Source organism: Setaria viridis, chromosome 6 (genome assembly GCF_005286985.2).
Source record: "Setaria viridis chromosome 6, Setaria_viridis_v4.0, whole genome shotgun sequence".
In the NCBI taxonomy this organism is placed as follows: domain Eukaryota; kingdom Viridiplantae; phylum Streptophyta; class Magnoliopsida; order Poales; family Poaceae; genus Setaria; species Setaria viridis.
Genome location: NC_048268.2, coordinates 18,486,479 through 18,508,391, shown reverse-complemented (window position 1 = coordinate 18,508,391; position 21,913 = coordinate 18,486,479).

Genomic DNA, 21,913 nt, shown 5'->3' with positions numbered 1-21,913 from the left:
GGCTGCTACCGACTATTGGGCCGAGTAGGAGTACTCAGGCCATGTCTATATGTATCCGAACCCATAGGGTCACACACTTAAGGGGCTGCAAGCCCAATTCGGATGTGATCCGAGTTGGATTAGGTTTAGAAGTACTAATGGGCCTCGGACCCAGAGGCCCATTAGGAACCTCTATAACTAGAGGGGTGGGGGCGCCCTAGGGTTTACACCTTTTTGGCGAAACACATCTGCTGCGCCTCCCACGCCCTCGCCTATTGCAACTCGCGGACCTAGCAGTCCGGCTTGCGACGCTTCCTCCCTGCACGTGTGGATACCTTGGAGGTGTTGTGCCTGCAGCACTTGGACGAGCCGCCGACGAGCCACGACGAGCCGACGATGAGCCGTGGCACGAGGGCGATCTTGCTGCACATGGACGAGCTGCTGAGGAGCTGCTGGATGTCGACGTGATCGACTACGTACGACTACATTGATCGACTTCGCTGCATCGACACGAATCTACATCTTCCGCACTAGTAGTGCGTAGAGTGGTAATCCCGTGATCCTTATACGACAGTTTTCCTGGTTTACGCGGTAGAAATTTTTTATTTGCGCTAGTGTAGCCTACCTCGTATCCCAACACTTTTCCCTTAATTATTTTCACCTTAGAGGGAGGATGAAGGAAGGAGGATAGTCCTCATCTTGTAAAGATGCTGTATTCGTGATTAGTCGAATTTGTGTCTCAAATCCATGGCTAAATCTTTTTGTTTCTTCCGTTTTTCTTTTTCAAGATTTGCAGGGTATTTTTGTGGAAATTTTTGTTTTTTGAGTTTGAGCCCAAATCCTGCGATGTTTGTTGGGGGAAATTGTTGGTAGAACACTTTTGAGCATTTATGATTTGATCCCCCCAAACTCGTGTTCTACGTAGGGTGTTCGATTTTCTCCAAAATCTGCGATGAATACTTGAGCTTTTCAAGATTTTTTTCATGGATCTATTAGCCTTTGAGGTGGTGCATGTATGGCTCATGTTTTGTCTCAAACCATCGAGTATTGAGAGGGTATTTTTGTTTTGAAGTTGGAAGTGTTCTTCCTTCTTTGTTTCTTGTTTGTGTAGGGATGGCAATGGGCCTCGATCCCCAATCCCCGACAGGGATTTCATCCATTAGGCGATGCAAATGGGATGTTTTTAGTCCCCACAGGGAGCTTAATGGGCAAATTTCCATCCCCATCGGGTGAAGCAGGGGTAGAATGTTCTGCTCCTCCCCATCCCCGTTCCCGACCAGGGTCCTCGAGTAACTCAGCTAGCCCACCTAAGCCCACCAAAACTTTTGGCCAGCCCCCAAACGCCACCAAAACCTAGCGTCGCGACTCCCGAATCGTCCCCAATCTCTGCGGTCCGCCCTCCGCCGCCACTTCTTCTCCCGAGTTTGACTCCCATCGCTCGCTACCATGGCATAGAGCAGCAGCTAGAAGAGGGTACAGAACTATAGAAGGCATCCTCGCCCACATCCTCTATGCCATCCCTAGCCCGCCTGTTTCCGTCGATGCCCACCTCTACGTCCTCCTCAACTCCGACGGTGGCGGCGTTGATAGCACAGCCTCCTCCCTGACGTGCTCCTCCACGACATCGTATCGTGCCTCGCCATCAAGGACTCCGCCCGCACCGCCGCCGGTGCCCCATCTGGCTCTCCGCCCCGCTCGTCCTCGTCGACACCCACCTCCTCCCGACGGGCCGTGACGAGATCCTGAGGCACATTGAGGTTGCCCAATCGAGCGCCGCCGCCATTTCCCACATCTTTGCCACGCACATCCTCACGCGAGGGGCAGCCGCAGAACTGAGAGTCGGGGTCGGAGTCCCGTCGGGTGAGAAATCCCCGCTCTGGGATGGGGGCGGGAAAAATCCTTCCCCACGAATAGGGATGGGGATGGGGACCGGGAAATTTTGCTCCATCAGGGATGCTCATCCCTGGCGGGGATAGCCCCATTGCCATCCCTAGGTTTGTGTACAGGAGCAAGTTGTTGGGGACATCGCACGCTCATAGGCGCTGCGCAGCAGCGCACAGCAGCCAGCGCTAGCATGCGGGCCAGGCAGCGCGTGGAGCCGGCCTAGCAAGCGAAACAGGCCGCCCAAGCAGCACAGCGCTGAGGCTTGGCATGGCAGCTGCTGACTGAGCCAGCAGCCTAAACAAGCGCGGCCCAGCTCGGCACAGCAGGCCCAGAGCCACAGGCCGACCCAGTCAAGCGGCTCACTAGCCCAGGCAGAAGGGACCAGGCGGGCCAGCAGCAGCCCAGTTCGCGAGGAACTGGTCCAACAGCGATGAGAGCTGGCAGACCTGCACAGTTCCCTGTAGTGGCCCAGGCAACGACGCTTGTCTAGCAGGCTTGCAAACCTAACTAGCTGACACGGGTAAGAAGTAAGGTAGCAAATTTCAAGCTTGATCTTTCTAAGCCGATTTACACCTATTTTGTTCCTGTGTAGTGTTGCTTTTAATGAATAGTGATCTAATCATTATCTCCTAATCTTTGCATGCTTAGTAAAGTTTCCTTTAATTAATCCTTGCATGCTTACTCAAGTAAGTGGTTAGTAGTGGTCTTCCTTAATCTTGTCTGCACATGTTTTTCTGAGTCATGTTGTGCTTTGCTTCAGCTATGCTTTGAGCGTCTCATAATTGTTCCTAAAGTGAGCTTGTCATGAGTTGACTTGTGTCATCTTGATGATTAGGCGTGATGTGTGTTTTTGGGTGGAAATTGGAACATAGCCTTATTCTCAGAGAGAATTTCAAAGTCTCCCATTCACCCCCCTCCTCTGGTCGCTCGTTCCCGTCCTTTAGTTACACCTATTTTCATGTGTGATTTTGTTAACCGTTGCCGATTCTTTTCCATGCTGCTGGAGGAGCCGAAAGCGTCCCCATAAGGCATTTGAGGGCCATGCTGTAGGAGGGGGCGTCCCCATTAGGCATTTTGAGGGTCATGATTTGAGAGCTATTGCTGGAACTGCTTTACAGAGATGTTGTAAGTTTGTATGCAATGATTTGCGCACAAGTCATATAGTCGTTTGCAATGCATTGGTAAGAGCATCTCCAGCAGTTCCCCATTCCCCAATCCAACTACTATATTAGGAGAGTTGGTGAAAAAATAGTGCTCAATAATTATTGGAAAAAACAAATAATCCACCCTAACTCTTCCCACATAAAGGAGGAATTGTGACTCTCCAATATGGTAGTTAGATTGTGATGAGATTATTGGGAAACTGCAAAAGCAACTCTCCTAATAACAATGAAAGTGATATTAGTATATCCTCGTTCACTAGTTATAGGGAAACATTTATTGGGAGACTCATGGAGCTGCTCTAAGTATTTTTCAACCATTAGATGCTGGAGGTATGCCCTAGAGGAAATCATAGACTAGTACATGTATTAGTTGATGACTATGTTTCACAAGTCATGGACATGGAGATGTTGAACTAATAATGTAGGCATATGTGGAGACATGTGCTAGGACTGACCCAACACGAGTTACGTAGTTCTCTGTTTACACAACGTGTACGCTTTGTCCTTAGACCTGAGACTGTCGGATGTACTCAAGATGTGGATCGACTTACTTAGGGGATATTAAACGCTACACCGTAACTGGGTAGTCATAAAGGTAGCTTTCGGGTTTGTCAAGAGGCATGCTGTAAGGCATGGTCAGTCAAGATGGAATTTGCCCCTCTCTATTTGAGAGATATATCTCTGGGCCCCTCGAGTGATCGAATCCGGAAATGCATGTCCATGCTACGTGAGGTTAAGAGTTAACCTAGAAAGTGATTCCGAATCACAGCATCGAGAAAGAATGGTCGGCTTGGAGCTAGACCAAATATCGTGAGGCAAAGGGAATAGCATTTATGTGATGTTGTGATGGTTCGTCTGATATGATCTTCGTGTGTGTATAGGAGTTAGCACATCTTGCTAGAGGCCGCTACTAACTATTGGCCGAGTAAGAGTACTCCAACCATGTCTATACGCATATGAACCTATAGAGTCACACACTTAAAGGGCTGGAAGCCCAATTCGGATATGATCTGAATTGGACTAGGTTTTGGAGTACTAATGGGCCTTGGACCTAGAGGCCCATCAAGGCTCCTATATATAGAGGGGTGGGGGGTGCCCTAGGGTTCATCCCTTTTGGTCGAACCACAGCTGCCGCGCCTCCCACACCCTCGCCTCGTTGCAACTCGCGGACCTAGCAGTCCGGCTTGCGATGCTTTCTCCCTGCACATGTGGATACCTTGGAGGTGTTATACATGTAGTACTTGGACGAGTTGTCGACGAGCCGATGACGAGCCGCGGCCTGAGGAGGACCTCGCTGTACGTGGACGAGCTGCTGAGGAGCTGCTCGACGTCGATGTGTTTGACTACGCTGATTGACTTCGCTGCCCTGACGTGATTCTACAACTTCCATACCTGTGCGTTGAGTGGTAATCCCGTGATCCATATACGACAGTTTTCCTGGTTTATGTAGTAGAAAATTTTTGTTTTGCGCTAGCATAGCCTACCTAGTATCCCAGCAGTGGTATCAGAGCCGTAGCTATTTTGTTATGAATTTAGGATGTGTGCATATGGAGTTATGATAGTTTTTAGATTGATCTATGACCTGGTTTCGTGTTCTTACTGCAAAGGTCGTGTAACGACATACTCCTACCGGTCGGATGTCCACCATCGGAGTTAAGTGATATACGTAATGCCAGTTGCAGCAAGCGAAGATCAATGTAATTGGTCGAATCGAAACCTAGGTTCATACGCCAGATGCATATGATGCGCAGTAGTCGATTAGATTAACTACTGGATCGGTTTATTCATCGAGATCATGCGTTTTGGAAAAACGGCCATAAGTTTTCCGTACGATCTTGGATCGAGGCAAATTTTATATGAAAATTGATCTACAGATAAAGTTACACCTAATTACGATAGACTTTGTTTGTTTTGGCGAAATTAGATTTCCCCAATTCAGCTTGGAAGATGGAGTTTTGGGCCATTTAAGTTTGGAACGTTAGAACGCCTAACTCTGTTTTGCAGGATTTTGTGATCGGTATGACCCTTGTGTATGTGATGCATGTGTGTAAATGATTCATGACCTGCGTGTCATGCATACGGCAATATGGCTGGAGCCATATGTATTGTCACCTAAATGTATTTAATGGCATGCGTGCCAATCTGTGATGATCCGAGCAACTATGTAATCTTCTTTACTAGCTAGTAGATGTAATAGCGTGTACTAGTTCTTGGAGGACTCATCACTGGAAGGATGGCGCACATGGATCATGAAGATGGAGATCATCATGGTGAACGGGTTCTGTGGAGATGGAGATTGCAAATAGAAATCGGGCCATACTGTGTCACAATTGTGTGCATGCTATTCTATTTTGTTTTACTCTTACATGCTGTGATGTTAGAAGTAGAATGATCCCTCACAAATTTTAAGTTAGTATGCCCTCCCAACTAAAACTTGCACCGTCCCATGTCTTGTACAATTGGTGGTGGGTTAATGAAATTAGGGTGCCACTAGTTTTCCTTGACTAGACGGGTTTGTATCGGATACTTACATGCATAAGGGTTGGTTTGCTTAACAAGGTCATCTTAACGGTTAAGGACCTTGGGGCATCAAGGTTGGGTGCCGAGACATGGAGATGTCATCCAACAACAGGAGTCATATGTGATATGATTAGCAAGAAGTTTGCTTACCGATCTACCTTGCCTGCTAGCGGTAATGCTAAAGCTTACTAGTAGACTTGTTAGTTGTGGATCCTGAATCACTAAGTATCAATAGAGGGATATTGATTTTAGTGGGAGTAAATTCTGTTAAATAGTTTAATGTGATTTGCTCTGTCATGGTTACATTTTTCTTAATGTTTTGCATTATTATTTTGTTGTAGATGGCACCTAGCAACACCACACCATTTGCTTTGCGTTCGGTCCATGAGAAGGACAAGTTGAATGGAACAAACTACTCAGATTGGATCCGTAACCTGAGAATTGTTCTCAGGGCTGAGAAAAAGGAAGATATTCTAGACACCCCATTACGAGAAGAACCTGCTGATGATGCACCTGCTGCTATTAAGAATGCTTACAAGAAAGCACGTGATGCTAACCTCAAAGTAAGCTACCTTATGCTTGCTTGCATGGAACCCGAGCTACAGATGCAGTTCGAAACAAACCATGAGGCGCACGATATGATCGTGGTGCATAGAGACATGTTCCAGACACAGGCCAGGACTGAAAGGTTCAATGTGTCTAAGGCCTTTGTGGAGAGCAAGCTAGCAGAAGGTGCAGCAGTAGGACCACACGTAATCAAGATGGTTGGTTACACTCAATGGTTGGAGAAGCTGGGCTTCCCACTAGGCCAAGAGTTGGCCACTGATTTCATTCTTTTGTCTCTTCCGCCTAGCTATGGGAACTTCATCTTGAACTACCATATGAATGGGACGGAGAAGGGTCTGAATGAGCTGTGTGGCATGCTTAAAACAGCAGAGGCTGACATCAAGAAAAGTGCTAGTAGCAGCCATGTGATGGCTATACAGAACAAGCCTAGCTTTAAGAAGAAGGGAAATTCTTGGAAGAAGAAGGGTAAGGCTGCCAAGCCAAACCCAGCGCCGATGGTTAAAGCTGGACCTGGACCTGCTCCAGACAAAGAGTACTTTTATTGTCACGAACTTGGTCACTGGAAGAGAAATTGCAAGCAATACCTAGCTTCATTGAAGAATGGTGGAAGTAAGAGTACTTCCACCTTAGGTACGCTTGTTGTTATAGTTATAGACAATATATTTCTCACTGATACAATTATTAATTCTTGGGTATTTGATACCGAATCGGTTGCTCATATTTGCAATTCGATGCAGGGACTGATAAGAAGTAGAAGCGTGGAAAGAGGAGAAGTTGATTTCTGCGTGAGCAATAATGCAAGAGTTGCTGTGTTGACCATCGGGACGATTGTAACAACTTTGCCTTAATTAGGTGTAACTAAACCTAAACAAGTCATTAGTCACTAATCAAAAGATGTGAAATGTCCTTTTTGACCCTAAGAAGCTCGTTTTGGAGTTAAATATATAACTTGAGTTTTTATATACAAACTTGAAATTTCGACCAAATAAGAGTTGTAAAACTTTTAGTTTCAAACAACTTTTGTTAAAGACACTTTGGCTACTTCAGAGTGGGAGAAGGTCAAAAAAAAGAATCAAAACAGGAGTCTTATAAAACCCTACCAACAACCCAAGTCCTGGAATTCAAGTTTTTCTTCAACTTTGCAACCTGCTATCTCACAATTTCATATCCAACCTCAAGTTGAACCTTTAATAAAAGTTGTACTCCCTTAAGTGTGTTCCAACTTTGTTACACCGACCCAGGTCCAAATCGAAATCAAACCTACTTAAAACCTTGGTCAAAGTTGGGTAAAACAATCAACTCAGCCCTCTGGGCATTGCAGCTCTAAGTCTAGAAACCATCCAGAGTGCTCCTCTTGGCGAGGGTCTTCCTCCAAATTTTTGAACTAAACTCAAGAAAAGCCCTTAATAGAAGTTGAAGTCCTAAGACCGAAGAGAAACTCCTTCAATAACACCTTGGTCTAATTCAACTCAGAAGCTACCCTAAAGTCGAGTCAAAGACAGCCAAACTCCTGAAATTTCTCAAAAATGGCTGAAATGACTAAGTCTGAATTCTCAGATTTTTGGCAAAGTTTGGCTCGAGTTATTTTCAAATCCTATCAAAATCTGAAGAAACACCCTTAATAAAGTTTGAAGCACAACCACAGTTCTACAAGTTTGCTTAAGGGAGATTCGAATGTTTAGTCTGAAAATCTCGAGTGGAGGGTCCCCAAAGCCGGTCGGGTTTGTTGCCCGATGTTGCCTCGACGCCAGCGTGCCCGGGCATGTTCGCCCGCGCACCGCTCGCCGCGTGGCCGCCATCCACCGGCGAGCTCACCGTCACCCTACCCGCGCCCACGAAAAGACGGGGCGAGCGCCGTGCTGACCAATCGCCGCCGAGGCTGTCTCCCTCCCCCTGCGCGTGGGCCGCTCTGCCCAACCGGCGTCCGCGCCTTTCTTCCCCTCACACGCAAAGCCACTGCCAGGCACCGGCCATGCCGCCACCTCCAATCTGGCTCATGACGTGACTAGACGCACGCCCGGCCTCGCCAATCCTCCCGCCCGGCAAAACCGCGCTTGCCCGATGCTATCCCGCTTGCCCAATGCCCGGAGGATCCTGTCCCCGGAGCTCCGCTTCCCTAGCCAATGGCGCCTCCAGCCAATGGCTGCCTCTCCCGCGCACCCGGTCTCCTCGGCCTTATCCTCTCGCACCGGGAGCCCCGCCTCGACCCTCTCCTCCACCGCTGCCCCATAAAAGGGCCAAGCCCGCCCTCACCGCCGCCCTTCGCCACCTCCCGCACAGCGCGCCCCTGCTTCTCCTCTGCGCTACCTCTAAGGCTCCCATGGAGCTCCCACCTTTGCACCATCCCACACTCCGATGACTTCTCTGCCCGCTTTGCCACCCCTCCGCACACGTCCCCGAGCCGCCTGTTGCTCTCCCGACGCCGCCGGTGTGCCGGAAAGCCGCCCGCATCACCACCCCCCAAGCCTAGCCACCGCCGCCGTGTTTCGACCCTCGCCAGCCATCTCCGTCACCACAACCCTACCAAGTCGAGCTCAGGTGAGCCCCTGAGCCTCTTCGGCAACTTGTTGCCCGATCTCCACCAGCGAATCGCCGGGGATTTCGCCACCGCCACCGTGCGCACCCTCGGAGACCCTCTAACAGTTTGGGACTGCTTGATCGCTATTCTGCACTGAGTAAAGATGGAACAATGAGGATATAAATCTTGATGCTTGTTCTTTAAATTGTTTGGAAACTATGTATGCTTAGCATAAGTTGCAAATCTAGATGGGTTAATTGTTGAAATAATGGGCCTAGCCCATAAGTAATTTCAGAATTTCAAATAAATCTCAAAGGCCCATGTGGGCAAGAGGTGGAGTGGTGCAAGTCTTTAGTCCCACATTGCTAGTGGAGGGGAGGGATGACCAACTTAAATATGGAAGTTGTCTCCACTCCTCCAAGCTATGTGTGTGGGGAGGGAAGGAGAGCTCCACACGCGCGTGCTCGCTCGCCACGCCACGCCACACCTCGCCGGCCGGGCGGGGTAAAGGGCGCGGGCGTGCGGCACCTGTGTGAGTGGTCCACCGATATCCGGCCCCTCGCCTTGCGGGGGCGCGGCTTCCTTTTGCCGTTTTATTTTTTGGTTACTTGGTCTTTAAGTCAGCGAGATATATGCGACCTACCGGCCTGTTGGGATACGAGGTAGGCTACGCTAGCGCAAATCAAAATTTCTACCACGTATAACCAGGAAGAACTGCCGTATAAGGATCACGGGATTACCACTCGACGCACTACTGGTGCGGAAGATGTAGATATGCGTCGGTGCAGTGAAGACGATCACGTAGTCGTACGTAGTCGAACAACGTAGTCGTACGTAGTCGATCACGTCTAGCGGCTCCTCAGCAGCTCGTCCACGTGCACAGGAAGATCGCCTCCGGTGCCGCGGCTCGTCGTCGGCTCGTCGTGGCTCGTCGGCGGCTCGTCGATGGCTCGTCCAAGTGCTGCAGGCGCAACACCTCCAAGGTATCCACACGTGCAGGGAGGAAGCGTCGCAAGCCGGATTGCTAGATCCGCGAGTTGCAACAGGCGAGGGCGTGGGAGGCGCGGCAAGTGTGTTCAGCCAAAAGGTGTAAACCCTAGGGCGCCCCCACCCCTCTATTTATAGAGGTTCCTGATGGGCCTCTGGATCCGAGGCCCATTAGCACTCCTAAACCTAATCCAACTCGGATCAGATCCGAATTGGGCTTCCAGCCCCTTAAGTGTGTGACCCTATGGGTTCGGATACGTATAGACATGGCCCGAGTACTCCTACTCGGCCCAATAGTCGGTAGCGGCCTCTAGCAAGACGTGCCAACTCCTATACGCATACGAAGATCATATCAGACGAACCATCACAACATAATATACATGCTATTCCCTTTGCCTCACGATATTTGGTCTAGCTTCAAGCTGACCGCTCTTTCTCGATCCTATGATTCGGAATCCCTTTGTAGGTTAACTCTTAACCGTACGTAGCATGGCCATGCATTTTCGGATCCGATCACTCGAGGGGCCCAGAGATATCACTCTCAATCAGAGAGGGGCAAATCCCATCTTGATTGACCATGTCTCATAGCATGCTTCTTGACAAACCCGAAAGCTACCTTTATAACTACCCTGTTACGGCGTAGCGTTTGATAGCCCCTAAGTAGGTCGATCCACATCTAGAATACATGCGACAATCTCAGGTCTAAGGACAAAGCGTATATGTTGTTTAAAGAGAGAACTACTTCTCGTGTTGGGTCAGTCCTAACACATGTCTCCACATGTGTCCACATTATTAGTTCAACATCTCCATGTCCATGACTTGTGAAACATAGTCATCAACTAATACATGTGCTAGTCTAATATTCATGTGTGTCCTCACATGAACTCCGACTAGGGACAACTTTAGAATAACCATACAAGTAAAGAGTTTCACATACAATTCACATAATTGCAAATCAATTCAAGTAGCCTTTAATGGATATTCAATGAACACAATATACAAATCATGGATACAAATGGAATATCATCATCTCTATGATTGCCTCTAGGGCATACCTCCAACAGTCTCCCACTTGCACTAGAGTCAATCTAGAAGGTACCTAATACCCATAGCTCTTACATGCGCATCATGCTTAGCCTGTGGGAGTGGTTTTGTCAACGGATCAGAAATGTTCAGATCCGTGTGTATTTTGCATATCTTGATCTCACCCCGGTTAATGAAGTCTCGAATGAGATGAAATCGCCGCATTACGTGTTTGTTCTTCTGGTGGTTCCTTGGCTCCTTTGCTTGCGCAATTGCCCCATTGTTATCACAGTAGAGATTCAATGGGCTGGACGCATTCGGGAACACACCAAGCTCAATGAGGAAATTCCTAATCCAAACACCTTCCTTCGCGGCTTCCGAAGCCGCGATGTACTCGGCTTCCGTCGTAGAATCGGCCACCGTCTCCTGCTTGGAACTCTTCCAACTAACAGCACCACCATTCAGTGTGAACACAAATCCTGATTGTGACTTTGAATCATCTCTGTCGGTTTGGAAACTAGCATCGGTGTAACCTGTTACAACGAGCTCCTCCTGACCTCCATAGACGAGGAACATATCTTTAGTCCTTCTCAAGTACTTAAGAATGTTTTTCACCGCTGTCCAGTGACTCTCACCTGGATCAGATTGGTGTCTGCTTGTCATACTTAGCGCATATGAAACATCTGGGCGAGTACTTATCATTGCATACATGATAGATCCAATAGCCGAGGCATATGGTACTCTACTCATGCGATCCCGCTCATCAGCAGTCGAAGGACACTGAGTCTTGCTGAGATGTATGCCATGTGACATAGGCAAGAACCCTTTCTTTGCCTCTTCCATGCTGAACCGCTTCAACACTTTGTCAATATAAGTATCTTGGCTCAAACCTATAAGCCTTCTCGATCTATCTCTATAGATCTTAATGCCCAGAATATATGCCGCTTCCCCTAAGTCCTTCATCGAAAAACTATTTTTCAGTGAAGTCTTTACGGACTCAAGCATAGGAATGTTATTTCCAATCAGTAATATGTCATCCACATATAAGATTAGAAATACTACAGAGCTCCCACTAACCTTCTTGTAAACACAGGACTCTTCTTCGTTCTTGGTGAAGTCAAACCCTTTGACCACTTCATCAAAACGAATGTTCCAACTCCTAGATGCTTGCTTCAATCCATAAATGGATCTCTGAAGCTTGCATACCTTTCCAGCATTTTTCGGATCGACAAAACCCTCGGGCTGTATCATATACACGTCCTCAGCTAGGTTTCCATTCAGGAAAGCTGTCTTGACATCCATCTGCCATATCTCATAATCGAAATATGCAGCTATAGCTAGAATAATCCGAATGGACTTAAGCATCACTACGGGCGAGAAGGTCTCGTCGTAGTCAACTCCTTGAACTTGTCGAAAACCTTTTGCGACAAGTCGTGCTTTATAGATGTGAACATTTCCATCCATGTCCTTTTTCTTCTTATAGATCCACTTGCACTCTATGGCTTTAACACCATCAGGCGGGTCAACCAAGTTCCAAACTTGATTGTCTCCCATGGACTCTATTTCGGATTGCATGGCACTCTGCCATTTTTCGGAGTCTGGGTCCATCATTGCTTCTGCATATGTCGCAGGCTCATCATTGTCCAACAATAATATTTCTCGCATTTCGCGGAGCCTTGCCGACCTTCGTGGTTGTGACGGTGCTTCTCTTGCCATGGGTATCTCAACTTGTTCTGCTACGTTAGCATCACTCATTGATTCTTGCCCGATTGGCTCATCTTGAACTTCTTCAAGATGCACTGTCTTTCCACTCTTTTCTCCTTTGAGAAACTCTTTCTCTAGGAAAACCCCGTTCCGAGCGACAAACACTTTGCCTTCTGATCGGTTGTAGAAATAATATCCCAAAGTTTCCTTTGGATATCCCACAAAAATGCACTTATCCGACTTGGGTGTGATCTTGTCCGACTGAAGTCGCTTGACAAACACTTCACATCCCCAAATCTTTAGAAAAGACAAACTGGGAACCTTTCCAGTCCATATCTCATATGGTGTCTTAACTACGGATTTAGATGGTACCCTATTTAGTGTGAAAGCTGCTGTTTCTAGAGCGTATCCCCAAAATGACAACGGTAGGTCCGACTGGCTCATCATTGATCGAACCATGTCTAACAAAGTTCGATTACGTCGCTCGGACACACCGTTTCTCTGAGGTGTTCCAGGCGGCGTAAGTCGTGGAACAATTCCGCAACTCTTTAGATGATTGCTAAACTCGTGGCTCAAATACTCGCCTCCACGATCAGATCGTAAGGCCTTAATTTTCTTGCCACGCTGATTTTCAACTTCATTCTGAAATTCCTTGAACTTTTCAAAGGTTTCAGACTTGTGCCTCATCAAGTAGACATAGCCATATCTACTAAAATCATCAGTGAAAGTTATGAAGTATTGGAATCCTCCTCTAGCCGTCGTGCTCATTGGTCCGCATACATCACTATGTACGAGTTCCAACTAGTCTACTGCTCTCTCAGGAAATCCTGTGAAAGGCGTCTTGGTCATCTTGCCTAGCAAGCAAGCCTCACATGTCTCGTATGATTCAAAATCAAACGAAGTTAGAAGTCCATCAGAATGGAGCTTCTTCATGCGCTTTTCACTTATATGACCCAAACGACAATGCCACAAGTAGGTAGGACTCAAATCATTAGGCCGAGGCCTTTTAGCACTTACATTACAGACAGGTGAACCATCAAGATTTAAAACAAACAATCCATTCACAATGGGTGCAAAAGTCATAAACATATTATTCTTAGAGATCACACAACCATTGTTTTCACTCGCAAATGAATAACCATCCTTCATCAAGCATGAAGGAGACAAAATGTTTCGACTTAAACTAGGAACAAAATAACAATTATTCAACTCCATAATAAATCCTGACGGGAGGTGGAGTTGCATCGTCCCGACGGTCAAAGCAGCAACTCTTGCATTATTGCCCACGCGGAAATCAACTTCTCCTCTTTCCACGCTTCTACTTCTTATCATTCCCTGCATCGAATTGCAAATATGAGCAACCGATCCGGTATCAAATACCCAAGAATTAATAACTGTATCAGCGAGAAATATGTTGTCTATAACATTAACAACAAGCGTACCTGAGGTAGAAGTACTCTTACTTCCGCCGTTCTTCAACGAAGCTAGGTACTGCTTGCAGTTTCTCTTCCAGTGACCAAGTTCATGACAGTAAAAGCACTCTTTATCTGGAGCAGGTCCAGGTCCAGCTTTAACCTTGGGCGGTGGGTTTGGCTTGGACGTTCCAGCCTTGCCCTTCTTCTTCCAAGAATTGCCCTTCTTTTTAAAGCTGGGCTTGTTCTGTATCGCCATCACATGGCTGGTACTAGCGCTTTTCTTGATGTCAGCCTCTGCTGTCTTGAGCATACCACACAGCTCATTCAATCCCTTCTCCGTCCCATGCATATGGTAGTTCGAGATGAAGTTCCCATAGCTAGGCGGAAGAGAGGAAAGAATGAAATCAGTGGCCAACTCTTGGCCCAGTGGGAAGCCTAGCTTCTCCAACCGTTGAGTGTAACCAACCATCTTGATCATGTGTGGTCCTACTGCTGCGCCTTCTGCTAGCTTGCTCTCAACAAAGGCCTTAGACACATTGAACCTTTCAGTCCTGGCCTGTGTTTGGAACATGTCTCTAAGCGCCACGATCATATCGTGCGCCTCATGGTTTGTTTCGAACTGCATTTGCAGCTCGGGTTCCATGCAAGCAAGCATAAGGCAGCTTACTTCAAGGTTAGCATCACATGCTTTCTTGTAAGCATTCTTAGCAGCAGCGGGTGCATCCTCAGCAGGTTCTACTGGTAGTGGGTTGTCTAGAACATCTTCCTTTTTCTCAGCCCTGAGAACAATTCTCAGGTTGCGGATCCAATCCGAGTAGTTTGTTCCATTCAACTTGTCCTTCTCAAGGACCGAACGCAAAGCAAACGATGTGGTGGTGTTGCTAGGTGCCATTTAATCTACAACAAAAATAATGCAAAATACACTAAGACAAACGTATCCATGATAGAGCAAATTACATTAAACTATTTTAACAGAATCTACTCCCACTAAAATCAATATCCCTCTATTGAAACTTAGTGATTCAGGATCCACAACTAACAAGTCTACTAGTGAGCTTTAGCATCACCGCTAGCAAACGAGGTAGATCGGTAAGCAACTTTTGCTAATCATATCACATATGACTCCTGTTGTTGGGTGACATCTCTATGTCTCGGCGCCCAACCTTTATGCCCCAAGGTCCTTAACCGTTAAGATGACCTCGTTAAGCAAACCAACCCTTATGCGTGTAAGTGTCCGACACAAACCCATCTAGTCAAGGAAAACTAGTGGCACCCTAATTTCATAGACCCACCACTAATTGTACAAGACATGGGACGGTGCAAGTTTTAGTTGGGAGGGCATACTAACTTAAAATTTGCGAGGGATCGTTCTACTTCTAGCATCACAGCATGCAGAAAGTAAAACATAAACAGAATAGCATTCACACAGCTTGTGACACAGTATGGCCCGTTTTCATATGGTGATCTCCATCTCCATAGAACCTGTTCACCATGGTGATCTCCATCTCCATGTTCCATGTGCGCCATCCTCCTGGTGATGAGTCCTCCAAGAACTAGAGCATGCTATTACGCCTAATAGCTAGTAAAGAATCTAGTAATGAAGATTACATAGTTGCTTGGATCATCACAGATTGGTACGCAGACCATTAAATACAATAAAGTGACAACACATATGGCTCCTGCCGTGTTGCCGTACGCGCGACACGCAGGTCACGAATTAGTTACACACATGCATCACATACACAAGGGGGCCATACTGATCACAAGATACACCCTGCAAAAGAGAGTTAGGCGTCCTAACGTTCCAAACTTCGGAGGCCCGAAACTCCATCTTCCAAGCCGAATTTGGCAAATCTAATTTCGCCGAAAACGGCAAAGCGGTTGAAATTCACGTGTAACTTTTTCTGTAGATCAATTTTCGTATAGAAATCGCCCCGATCCGAGATCATACCAAAAAGTTACGGCTGATTTACCGAAGCATGCGCATACGGCAAAATCCCGACCCCGGCAGTAGATCCCATCTACCATTGCACATCTAATGCGCCTGGCGTATGACCCTGGATCTCGATTCGACCAATCATATTGATCTTCCCTCACTGCAACTGGATTTACGTGTATCACTTAACTCCGATGGCGGAAATCGACCGGTAGGAGTATGTCGTTACACTACCATTGCAGCAAGGGCACGAAACCAGGACATAGATCAAACAGAAAACTCGCATATCTCCATATGCACACATCCCGAATCCAAAACTAAGCAGCTAAGGCTCTTGATACCACTGTTGGGATACGAGGTAGGCTACGCTAGCGCAAATCCAAATTTCTACCACGTATAACCAGGAAGAACTGCCGTATAAGGATCACGGGATTACCACTCGACGCACTACTGGTGCGGAAGATGTAGATATGCGTCGGTGCAGTGAAGACGATCACGTAGTCGTACATAGTCGAACAACGTAGTCGTACGTAGTCGATCACGTCTAGCGGCTCCTCAGCAGCTCGTCCACGTGCACAGCAAGATCGCCTCCGGTGCCGCGGCTCGTCGTCGGCTCGTCGTGGCTCGTCGGCGGCTCGTCGATGGCTCGTCCAAGTGCTGCAGGCGCAACACCTCCAAGGTATCCACACGTGCAGGGAGGAAGCGTCGCAAGCCGGATTGCTAGATCCGCGAGTTGCAACAGGCGAGGGCGTGGGAGGCGCGGCAAGTGTGTTCAGCCAAAAGGTGTAAACCCTAGGGCGCCCCCACCCCTCTATTTATAGAGGTTCCTGATGGGCCTCTGGATCCGAGGCCCATTAGCACTCCTAAACCTAATCCAACTCGGATCAGATCCGAATTGGGCTTCCAGCCCCTTAAGTGTGTGACCCTATGGGTTCGGATACGTATAGACATGGCCCGAGTACTCCTACTCGGCCCAATAGTCGGTAGCGGCCTCTAGCAAGACGTGCCAACTCCTATACGCATACGAAGATCATATCAGACGAACCATCACAACATAATATACATGCTATTCCCTTTGCCTCACGATATTTGGTCTAGCTTCAAGCTGACCGCTCTTTCTCGATCCTGTGATTCGGAATCCCTTTGTAGGTTAACTCTTAACTGTACGTAGCATGGCCATGCATTTTCGGATCCGATCACTCGAGGGGCCCAGAGATATCACTCTCAATCAGAGAGGGGCAAATCCCATCTTGATTGACCATGTCTCATAGCATGCTTCTTGACAAACCCGAAAGCTACCTTTATAACTACCCTGTTACGGCGTAGCGTTTGATAGCCCCTAAGTAGGTCGATCCACATCTAGAATACATGCGACAATCTCAGGTCTAAGGACAAAGCGTATATGTTGTTTAAAGAGAGAACTACTTCTCGTGTTGGGTCAGTCCTAACACATGTCTCCACATGTGTCCACATTATTAGTTCAACATCTCCATGTCCATGACTTGTGAAACATAGTCATCAACTAATACATGTGCTAGTCTAATATTCATGTGTGTCCTCACATGAACTCCGACTAGGGACAACTTTAGAATAACCATACAAGTAAAGAGTTTCACATACAATTCACATAATTGCAAATCAATTCAAGTAGCCTTTAATGGATATTCAATGAACACAATATACAAATCATGGATACAAATGGAATATCATCATCTCTATGATTGCCTCTAGGGCATACCTCCAACACGGCCTCTACCAAAAACAGATCTATTCGAGCTAGGGTTTTTGCCTCCTCTCGCTGCTGCGCCGCCACCGTAGTCTACTCCATCCCGATTGTCGGCGTGCACCGGCGATTGGGAGAGCAGGTCTCTAGAACTGTCGTCTTCAGCGATCCTGCACCGGGAGAGGGAGAAATAAGGTTTTTGGGAAGCGCTCTGTGCGACTGCTTGATCGCTTCCTCCGCTTCGTCAAATTCTTCGTCGATTCCTTCACCACGGCTCGTCTACCTCTTCGTCGTTCGGGCTACACTCGTCGTCGCGAACAATGTCAGGCTACTGATCGTCATCGCCTGATGTTCCCGGTAGTTGTCCAGGAGCCGGTCTTCATCCAGAAAGAAACGTACGATCTCTTATCTCAAATTATGTCTTCCATACTAGCTATTATGATCTGTTGCAGTCTGATAGCACTGGATAGTATGGTAGAATGTGTGATTCTATTTGCAATAATAGACTTGTCTAGATCTTGCATAGACATGTCTAGTTTAATCTGCTGTCTTTTCATCGTATTCATGATTTATTTCTGGATTAAATTAAAACTAAAAGTGCTTATATATCCAACAATCCAAAAACCTTATTGTAGGCACTTTAGTTTTATGGCTGGATTTCTTGATGCACTGAGGCCAGCACCGTTTGCTGGCGTGCACTTCAAGAGGTGGCAGGTGAAAGCCATGTTGTGGCTTACTGCCATGAAGGTGTTCTAGGTGTCCAATGGCAAGCCGGAAGGGGTTCTCTCTCCTGAAAAGGAGAAAGAATATTCGGAAGCCAACACAATCTTCTTGGGCGCTGTGATTGGTGCACTTGCAGAACATCTGCAGGATGTGTACCTTCATCACACGGTCGCAAAGGAGTTGTGGGACGATCTGATTGCCAACTACAGTGGCTCAGATACTGGCACTGAACTGTACATCATTGAGCAGTATCATGACTACAAGATGGTTGACGAAAAATCTGTAGTTGCTCAGGCTCATGAATTACAGTGCATGGTGAAGGAACTCGATCTGCTAAAGATTGTCGTGTCCGACAAGTTTGTGGCTGGGGGCATTATTGCCAAGTTACCTCCATCCTGGAGGGATTTCGCCACTTCTCTCAAACACAAGAGGACAAAAATTTCTATTTCAGACTTGATTGCATCTCTTGATGTTGAGGAGAAAGCTCGGGCTAAAGATGGACAATCTAAAGCTGTTGAGGGACAGACCAGTGCCAATATGGTGCACCAATCACATCACAATGGCAATGGTGGCAAGGGCAAGGGCAAGAACAATAAGCCTAAGCAGTCCACTACCTTCACGAAGAAGAAGAATAAGGAGAACAAGGGATGCTTTGTGTGCGGTTCTACTGACCATTGGGCAAAGAAGTGCCCAAACCGCAAAGGAAGAAAACCTCCACAGCAGAAGTTTGTGAGCATGGTGACCAGCGCTGGAGACGGAAATAGTGGGTATGGTAATTTACCTTCTGTTTTTTCAGTGTTTCAGTCTACTAATACTTGGTGGCTTCATACTGGTGCTAATGTTCATGTGTGTGCTGATGCCTCCTTGTTTTCATCTTACCAGGTCGCTCGGGATTCCTCCGTCCTAATGGGGAATGGGTCATATGCTTCTGTTCATGGTGTTGGTACGGTAGATCTGAAGTTTACTTTGGGAAAGATCATGCAACTGAAGAACGTGCAGCATGTCCCTTCTATCAGGAAGAATCTAGTTAGTGGCTCCCTTTTGTGTAGGGATGGTTTTAAGGTAGTGCTTGAGTCTAATAAAATTGTCGTGTCTAAGAGTGGACAATTTATTGGTAAAGGCTATGAGTGCGGAGGCTTGTTCTGCTTTTCCCTTTCAGATTATTGCAATAAGTCTGTCAACTATATTTGTGATGGTATTAATGAGAGTGATGCTAGTGTTTGGCATTCACGTTTATGTCATTTGAATTTTGGTTCTATGTCTCGACTTTCTAGCCTGTGTTTAATTCCAAATTTTTTCATTGTCAAAGGTTCTAAGTGCCATAGTTGTGTGCAATCTAAGCAACCTCGAAAACCTCACAAGGTAGCCGAGGAGAGAAACTTGGCACCACTTGAACTCATTCATTCTGATATATGCGAGATGCATGGTGTGTTGACCAAAGGTGGAAAAACATATTTCATGACTTTGATAGATGATGCATCTAGATATTGCTATGTATATTTATTGAAAATGAAAGATGAGGCTCTTAACTACTTTAAAATCTATAAGGCTGAAGTTGAGAATCAACTTGAGAAAAAGATCAAGAGAATTAAGTCTGATTGTGGTGGCGAGTATTTCTCAAATGATTTCAACTTGTTCTGTGAAGAACATGGTATTGTACATGAGAGGACGCCTCCCTATTCGCCCCAATCAAACGGAGTTGCCGAAAGAAAGAATCACACTTTGACTAACTTGGTGAACGCCATGTTAGACACCAGTGGATTATCTAAGGCATGGTGGGGGGAGGCTGTATTGACTTCATGTCATGTCCTGAATAAAGTACCCATGAAGAATAAGGAGAAAACTCCCTATGAAGAATGGATTGGAAGAAAACCATCACTTTCATACTTACGCACTTGGGGTTGCTTGGCCAAAGTTAGTGTGCCAATCAACAAGAAACGTAAGTTGGGACCTAAAACTGTGGATTGTGTCTTTTTGGGATATGCTCATCATAGCATAGCCTATAGATTTTTAGTGGTTAAATCAGAGGTGCCTGATGTTCATGTTAATACCTTGATGGAGTCTCGTGATGTTACGTTCTTTGAGAATATATTTCCTATGAAACAATTGCATAGTATGTCTAGACTATCTTCTGATATGATTGCTGAGACAACTCCTGAACCTATTGTGCTTCCTGATCATGCTGAACAAACACTTGAGCTAGTTCATGAGGAGGTTAACAGTGAAGCTCCTAAGAGGAGCAAGAGACAAAGAACTGCAAAGTCCTTTGGTGATGATTTCACTATCTATCTCGTAGACGATACTCCTAAGACTATTTCAGAGGCATTTGCATCTCCAGATGTAGATGATTGGAAAGAAGTTATCCATAGTGAGATGGACTCTATTCTTTCTAATGGAACTTGGGAGGTTGTTGATCGACCGTATGGTTGTAAACCTGTGGGTTGCAAGTGGATGTTCAAAAAGAAGCTTAGGCCTAATGTTACTATTGATAAGTACAAGGCTCGACTTGTGGCTAAGGGTTATACCCAGAAAGAAGGCGAAGATTTCTTCGACACTTACTCACCTGTTGCGAGATTGACCAGTATTCGAGTATTACTTTCCCTTGCTGCCTCACATGGTTTTCTCGTCCATCAGATGGATGTTAAGACAGCTTTCCTTAATGGAGAGTTGGATGAGGAAATTTATATGAATCAGCCTGATGGGTTTGTAATAAAGGGTCAAGAGAATAAGGTGTGTACATTGCTGAAATCTTTGTATGGCCTGAAACAAGCACCTAAGCAGTGGCATGAGAAATTTGATACTACACTCATATCAGCAGGCTTTTCTGTCAATGAGGCTGATAGATGTGTGTACTACCGCCATGGTGGGGGTGAGGGAGTTATATTGTGCTTGTATGTCGATGACATACTGATCTTTGGTACAAATCTTGACGTGATCAAAGAGGTCAAGTTATTTCTGTGCCAAAATTTCGACATGAAAGATCTGGGAGAGGCTGATGTAATTCTGAATATCAAGTTGATCAAAGGAGAGGATGGGAGTACTCTCACGCAATCTCATTATGTGGAAAAGGTCTTGAGCCGGTTTGGCTTTAAGGACAGTAAGCCTTCTCCCACACCTTATGATCCGAGCTTGATACTTCGGAAAAACAAGAGAATTGGCGGATACCAATTAAGATACTCTCAGATTATTGGATCACTTATGTATTTAGTTGGTACTATGGATTACGGAATTCACTACTCCGGGTATCTTGCAGTACTGGAAGGCTATAGATTCAAATTGGATATCTGATGCTGATGAATTGTATGCCACAAGTGGATACATCTTCACTCTTGGTGGTGGTGCTCTTTCATGGAGGTTATCCAAACAGACTATCTTAACGAGGTCTACCATGGAAGCAGAACTTGCAGCATTAGATACAGCCACCGTTGAGGTTGATTGGCTACGTGAACTCTTGATGAACTTGCCTATTGTCGAGAAACCTATGCCGGCAAATACTTATGAATTGTGACAATCAAACGGTGATAGTCAAAGTTAACAATTCTAAGGACAATATGAAGTTATCAAGACACGTTAAGAGACGTCTGAAATCTGTCAGAAAAATGAGAAACTCCGGAGTAATATCAGTGGATTACATCTCAACTGATAAGAACTTGGCAGATCAGTTCACTAAGGGGCTGCCACGTAATGTGATAGACAATGCATCAAAGGAGATGGGTATGAGACCCATATGAGCTACACCATGGTGGTAACCCAACCTATGTGATCGGAGAT